Here is a 7,620-nt window from a genome sequence, read left to right as displayed (position 1 = left end):
TACACTGAATGGCCAGATTATTATGATCTCTGAACACATAATAATCTGGCCACTCAGTGTATATTCTATATAATAAAAGGCTAATATGCAAATTGTCCCCTTGACCAGGAGTTTGACCAGCAGGCAGGCCGGCCAACGACCCATGTCCCCTCCCCCTGGCCAGGATGACCAGACCACACCCATGCATGAATTCATGCACTGGGCCTCACATATATATATATATATATATATATATATATACACAAAATATATAATATATAACATATATAAAATATATAATATATAACATATATAATATATAATATATATTAAATATATATATTATATATATTACATATATTATATATATTATATATATACATACATATATATATATATATATATATATATATATATATATGTGTGTGTGTGTGTGTGTGTGTGTGTGTGTGTGTGTATACTAGAGGCCTGGTGCATGAAATTCGTGCACGGGGGCGTGGGGGGTGTCCCTCAGCCCAGCTTGCACACTCTCCAATCTGGGACCCCTCGAGGGATGTCTGACTGTCCATTTAGGCCCGATCCCACCGGACATTCCTCTGACAATCCAGGACTGCTGGCTCCCAACTGCTCGCCTGCCTGCCTTCCTGATTTCCCCTAACCGCTTCTGCCTGCCAGCCTGATCACCCCCTAACCACTCTCATGCCGGCATGATTGATGTCTAATTGCTCCCCTGCCAGCCTGTTTGCCCCCAACTTCCCTCCTCTGCCGACCTGGTCACCCCTAACTGCCCTCCTCTGCAGGGTTGATCGCCTCCAACTGCCCTCCCTTGCAGGCCTGGTCCCTCTCAACTGCCTTCCCTTGCAGGCCTGGTCTCTCCCAACTTCCCTCCCCTGCTGGCCATCTTGTGGTGGCCATCTTGTGTCCACATGGGGGCAGGATCTTTGACCACATAGGGGCAGCTATCTTGATCTTGTGTGTTGGAGTGATGGTCAATCTGCATATTACTCTTTTATTAGATAGGATAGAGGCCTGGTGCATGGGTAGGGACCAGCTGGTTTGCCCTGAAGGGTGTCCTGGATCAGGGTGGGGTTCCCTTGGGGCGTGGAGAGGCCTGGGCGAGGGGCCTGTGGTGGTTTGTAGGCCAGCCACGCCCCTGGCAACCCAGCAGAGGCCCTAGTATCTGGAATTTATTTACCTTCTACAATTGAAACTTTGTAGCCTGGAGCGGAGCCAAGCCTCCTGCTCGAGTCGTGGCTGCCACCATTTCTGTTTGGATTTGTTTACCTTCTATAAGTGAAACTTTGTATCCTTGAGTGGAGGCCTGCGCCCGCCAGAGTGTGTGGAAAGCTTGGCTTCCTCTGTTGCCAGGGAAACCCAAGCCTCCCTTCTGGTAGCCATCTTGGTTGGGGTTAATTTGCATACTCGCCCTGATTGGCTGGTGGGCATGGCTTGGCTGGTGGGCGTGGCTTATGTGGCGGAGTGGTGGTTAATTTGCATATTACTCTTTTATTAGAGAGGATATATATGTACTCACTCTCAGCTCCAGCACTGGGACAGTGGCTTGCAGGGGGATACAGGTACCGTATTTTCCGGTGTATAAGACCCCTGACTTTTGAGAAGATTTTCCTGGGTTAAAAGGTCATCTTATATGCCGGAAAATATGGTATATATATACCAAGTGGCCAGATTATTATGCGTTCAGAGATCATAATAATCTGGCCACTCAGTGTATACCCTCATACCCTCATATTGCCTTTCCTCAGTGCATTGGGGGGGGGGGGGGGAGAGGACACAAAGAGAAAGAGATATTATTATAAAGTTACTAATCCCATCCTGAGGTTCCCATCTTCATGACTTCATCTAACTTTGGTTCCAGTCATCATTATTTCCTTCATGAAGACCCAGCACATATTAATTCATCGCTTTCAACACCAGAAAAGAAAAAGAGCTCTTTATTAACTCAGGGCACATAATGACATTACAACATTAGTATAATATCCTTAACCAGAAGAAAGGGAGATATGCTGCAGAAGGGGATAAAAGACAGAGAAAGAACCCCAGAGTAGTTGAATGCTGATGGAGCAAAAACATGAATTCTTATCCCATTTGATCTTGATTGTCAAAGACCTTAAGGTCTTGGCTCTACCAATCATTAGCTATGGGACTTTGACAAATTACTTCTCTGAACCTCAATTTCCACATTTGTAAAATGAGAACAGTAATAGAAACCACTTCTTGAATTTATTGTGAGACCATGAGACTATAATGAAGAACACTTCAAAATGTTGATTTCAACATTAATGTTGCCCATCATTTGGATCAGTGTCTTCTCAGCCATCATCTCCCACCCGAGGCAAACATCTGAGACACTGTATCACATAAATGTGTTCCCAGAGTTTATGCTCTTCCTTCTCTTTCCTGGTGTGAATATTTGGAGTCATTAAACTAAGGTTAAATGCCTTTTCACCTAGTCTGCATGCTTTCATAAATTTTAATAGTCTAAATTATATAATCCCTCCATGCCTTATTGTTTGAATCAAAAAGATACAACTCTCTTCCAACTATGTAGGTCAAATATTTTCCAGTGGATTTTTGGTTAGAACATTGTCCTGATATGCCAAGGTTGTAGGTTTAATCCCAGGTCAGGGTACATACAAGAAGCAACCAATGAATGTATAAATAAGTGTAACAAAGAATCGATGTTTCTCTCTCCCTTCCTCTCTCTCTCTCTAAAATCACTTTAAAAAGAAAATTAAAAGTCCATTAATACATTAATCAAATAAATATTTATTGAGTGTCCCCTAAGTATTGCTCTAGGTAGCAGGTATAAAACAGACTACTAGTAAAGTCTCTTATATTTCATACCGGTATATATAACTACAATAATAAAACTTCTCAACGTCTGCTGACTTTGTTCCAAAACTTCTGTTTAGAATGGTCATTGTCTCCATTCTCAGATAAAGTTGTATTTAATTTGTATTTTGACAGTGCAAACTAAGGAATCTTTAGTGCTAGAGATAAAGTAATCTAGAGTTTATCAGATAAAATGAACATCAAGAAATGACATATTAATAAAGAAAATAAGCATGCTAAGGAGAGAAAGAAAATCTCTTTGTGACATTCATTAATTTTTATTTTCTTTCATTCACTTTAAAGGCTTATTTTATAATGTAAGAAGGGAGGAAACATCATGAGGTATTTATAATACATTACAAGCTCCAAATCCACAATAAATATATCTAAAACAAAATAAATGAACTTTAGAAGTAACTTCAGCAATCTGACAACCATATTGAAAAATTATAACAGTGCATGTGTTTTCTTATCTTTAGAGTTTTAAAAGTAACTGTGTAGTTGTTTTACTATACTTTCAAAATCAAGTTTTTGACAGAGTCAGCTTCATTGCTAGTTAAGATAAACTTTGAACATTTATACCAGTCAGATCAAAACTAGCAAAAGTTTAGCTGCAATGCTCAGAGTTGGGTTTCCTTTTTCAAAGTGAGCCCTTTGATACTAATCTGAGGGTGCCAGTTTTCTATTTCACTGGCCCCGTGCCTCCTACAAGTTGCTGACTCATTTGATGGAGTGGAATTAAGAACCTGTCTGAATCAATGGGCATTTGTAGCACCGAGTGCTAATTCTCCCCTGGCATCCATTTTCTCTTTCTTCTAAGGAAATAGAAATTTTAGCTAGGCACAACATTAACAAAGGTCAGCAAGATCTTGGAAAGCAGCTCACAGGCATTGAAAGCAATAGCATTGGCGTAAATAAGAAAGATTTATAACTTTCAGCACTGTTTGCTGCTTCTTGCTACTTTCGTTTTTATTTACTTGTAAATATACCCAATATCTTTTATTTTTATCCTCCTACACAACTCTGCATGGCTACAAAATCTAGGACTCACAGAGCAAAGACAGCATTGGTCAGAAGACAAGTATCAGCTCCAAGAATCTCTAAAGTTCAATGGTCACCAAAAAATTTTTTTCTTACCACCTCATCTGCCACACCTTTTTCCTTTTCTCATTATCCTATCAATTATTTCTTTTGGAAATAAATTCTCTGAGTTACATTCTGAGCACCAAATTTTTGACCAATGTCGGATACCCTCATCACGTTTTTGCAAATCTAAGTCATCCTGTTGGGACCAAATGGGATACCCATCAGCCCTGTGACCAGACTCTAAAAAGGAGGTAGTAGCCTCCAGCTCACCACTATATTTTAGGGAGTCCTGTGTAACTGTTGATAGATCCAAGTTAAACTTTTCCATTAACTGCTGGATGATCTTAATGGCAGTTCCCACTTCTGGTGGAGAAACTTTTTCTTCTTCTTCCTCATAAAACTGTGTTTTTGAGTCTTCCTCAGGTGTGGGTGGATCATCATCACACATTGTTATGTGTATTTCAAAATCCTCCACCACAACCTCCTCAAAGTCCAGGGTGGCTTCCATAAGCATCTTTTTTACTGCTTCTTCATTCTCCTTGATCTCTTCCTCTACAAATTCTCCTCCTCCTCCTCCTCCTCCTCCTCCTCCTCCTCCTCCTCCTCCTCCTCCTTCTCCTCTTTCCTCTTCTTCTTCAGGCAAGTTGGGAGTTCTCTTATTCGGTGATTCCCCGCTATCGGCAGCCTCCAGGTCTTCCTCAGCTTTCTGCTTGAGTTTCGGGGAGGACAGGCTCCACCAACAGGTCCTTATGCTCCTGGCCCCGCAGGTGCTTTTATTATTTTTAAAAAATATATATATATTTTTATTGATTTCAGAGAGGAAGGGAGAGGAGAGATAGAAACATCAATGATGAGAGGGAATCATTGATTGGCTGCCTCCTGTACATCGGACTGAGCCCGCAACCCAGGCCTGTGCCCTTGACCAGAATCAAACCTGGGACCCTTCAGTCCGCAGGCTGACACTCTATCCACTGAGCCAAACTGGCTAGGGCCCCACAGGTGCTTTAAGAAGCGGTCCTTCAGGGACTGCCACGCGTGCTGCGTGAGCGAGCTTTTCTCCATCGCTTTCCACAAGGCGTTGCTCATGATGGAGCTGGTCGAGCGGGCATTTTCCTTCACATGGGTCAAAATAGCCACATCATCTGCGTCAGTGAAGGATATGGAGCTGCCATCTTCCCTCACAAGCAGAGTCCAGGAATGAGTGGGCCCGTTGTCTTGGCCCAGATCCATTGCTCTGCCATGGCTAACACAGGGTACCTGGAGAACTAGGCACAGAGCACAAGTGACGGACCTGTGGTACCGCTCTGGACTGCGTCTTGCTACTTTTAGCAGCATCTTACAGAGGGATGGACCCCAGTCAGGTAGCTAGAGAGCAACTGAAAATGGAAGGGAACATAACTCTATCTAGAGTCATTTCAGTCTGTGGCCTGCCATTTCAGAGCCCCACACAACTGCAAATCTCTCTGCAACTCCACAGTGAAGCAGTTTAAAGAGGCTACAAAAAAGGAAGACTTGAGAAGAGATAATACTGGGCTCCTCAAGTGCCTTCCTTCTTGACCAGTACATGAGAGCCAGAGCAGAGGTGAAGAGCATATTAAGAATGTCAACCTCCCACCCAAACTTAAGAAGCGCTAAGGAAGGAACTATCAAGTTGAATGACAGGAAGCTGAGTCAGCAGAGAGAACAGCAAAAAGCAAAAGAATATGCCTTGAAGAGATCGTGGGCTATAGTTACTTCTTTTTGTTTGTTTGTTTTCAAACAAAAGCTTTTGTCATATTTTTACATTTAAAAAAATCTTATTGTTGAATCATCTTTCTTCCTCTGGAGCTGTGCTTGGGGCCACTCTGACACTCTGTCTCTTCATCACCAGTCAAGGAGTGGGTCTCTTGAGTATGAAATAGCTGCAGAGCCTCTTAGAAGTACTTGGGAAGCAGGAAGCTATCAGCATTCCCTGCAGTCAGGATCACCCCATTGGCAGAACAGAAGGTAATGTCGGGTGTCTGTTGATGAACAGGGCCACTTAGCAATTTGGCCACATGTCACTGATGACATCAGGGTTCCCAGGCAGTCCTGGGGCCAGGTGTATGTGCATTCTTCCCGGACAGGACAGGTCCTTGAGCAAGATGGATCGCCAGTGCTGTCAGAATGTACCATGGATGAGCATCAGAGACAGTGCCGGTGGGGTCTCCAGGGACAGCAGCTCCAACTCAGTTACCTGCAGGTGTTACCAGGGGGAGGGGCCTTGTTCATCCCAGGATAGAAATCAAGGGAGGAGCCATAATTAACAGAGGAGGCGAAGCAGATTCGGAAGGAAATAAGTTTATTAAAGACGAAGTGAGAAAGCTCAGTGCACTGAGGCAGCACACACTAGATGGAGAATAGTATGGCTCCCCAATTTACTTCTGGGGTATGGCTTATATAGTCACATGCTTCCTCTTCCCCCTTTGCTGGGCTGGCACTTCTCACGCAGGGGCAGGGCAGATTCCTTTGTTCCTCAGTTTCCCACCAGCAGGCTGACACTGGTTTGTGCAGGCATAGTAGACTTTTTTTGTTCTCCAGGTTCTTCTTTTGGCTCTCTGGCTCTGATTCACACAGACGCAGAAGAGCTACATGCTCTAACATACAACGTATGCTTCATTAACTTCTTAGGTCTCCACTCAAGGGTGTGTCTTTTCCCTGGTTTTGACTTTGGGGTTAAGTAGCCTCCTACACAGGGAGTGACTTTGATTGGCCTGGATGAGAGGGCCAGTGCTGGGGACCCCCTGCTGCTTCCCATTGTTGTCCACCATGCACTGCACATCTTCAGCTGGAAATCTGAGAAACTTGATCAGCTATAAAAGGGTGCCTAGGGACACAAAGCTGTTCACCCCCATAGGAAGACCCAGCTTCAGGGCCCTTGGTGCAGGGCTTGGTCAGGTTCTTGGTGTTGGTGAGCCATTCTACCCCTGGGCCCTTCTGCTTCCTGCCTCCTTCCACCAGAGGAGTTCATGGCCAAGACAGATTCTCACTGCCTGGCAGCTGATCCTGCCTGATACTTACTTCTACATGTAATTGACAAGTGGCATATAGATCAGAAGCCTATTAAATGTTAGAGGGAGTCTGAAAGCCCAAGAAACCAAAACCTGGTTTGCAAATGCCGATATGATTAGGGCCTCTATAGGGGAGGAAAAATAATTTCCCCTCTATATTCTAGGTTCCTGCCTGAGACCCCCCTGTAATAAAAGACAGACTAACAAGGGAGAAAAGCAAACAGAAGTTTAATAACATGTATACTTCCTGTATACATGGGAGAGACCCAGGAGAACTGAGAGACTCCTGGAAATGATCCAAGCCACCATCACCTTAAATACAAAAGAAGATGTTGGGGGTGGGAAGTCAGTTAGGGGCAGATGAGGCCATTATAATCACTGTAAATGAACCTTCTAAAGAGAGGGTAGAGACTAGGGCCATAGAGGACAATGGACATGAGGTACCCTTAACAGAACAGAGTTTAGGGCTGTCTGATGAGCTAACTATGGAATTTAACCTTTTGCACTCAGATGTCGAGATTAAAATTACTCTTTGAATGTATCAATAATTTGAAATATAAAAAATTCCAAATAAATAAGTTTGTATGAAAAGAAACTCCAGTTTTTTATTCTACTGCCGCGCTTTGTAAAATCTGGGGTATTTAAAAAATTAAATCCCAAGTAGCATAAAGGA

The 7,620-nt window shown here is 43.2% G+C and overlaps 2 pseudogenes across 2 annotated transcripts; both read right to left on the bottom strand.

Annotated features, from left to right (window-relative positions):
• Positions 1 to 4,014: 4,014 nt before the first annotated feature.
• On the bottom strand, positions 4,015 to 5,148 carry LOC307096119 (telomeric repeat-binding factor 2-interacting protein 1-like; annotated as a pseudogene). Its single transcript has 2 exons — positions 4,921 to 5,148; positions 4,015 to 4,688 (listed from the first exon to the last, which is right to left on the bottom strand). The product of its transcript is annotated as a telomeric repeat-binding factor 2-interacting protein 1-like (transcript).
• A 566-nt stretch (positions 5,149 to 5,714) lies between these two features.
• LOC307096118 (tRNA 2'-phosphotransferase 1-like) lies at positions 5,715 to 6,707 on the bottom strand (annotated as a pseudogene). The gene is made up of 2 exons: positions 6,629 to 6,707; positions 5,715 to 6,133 (listed from the first exon to the last, which is right to left on the bottom strand). The product of its transcript is annotated as a tRNA 2'-phosphotransferase 1-like (transcript).
• Between the last annotated feature and the right edge of the window lie 913 nt (positions 6,708 to 7,620).

This window comes from Cnephaeus nilssonii (genome assembly GCF_951640355.1).
Source record: "Cnephaeus nilssonii genome assembly, chromosome: X".
In the NCBI taxonomy this organism is placed as follows: Eukaryota; Metazoa; Chordata; class Mammalia; order Chiroptera; family Vespertilionidae; genus Cnephaeus; species Cnephaeus nilssonii.
The sequence above is the reverse complement of the archived record's forward strand: the minus strand, read 5'-3'. Positions and strand labels throughout refer to the sequence as shown.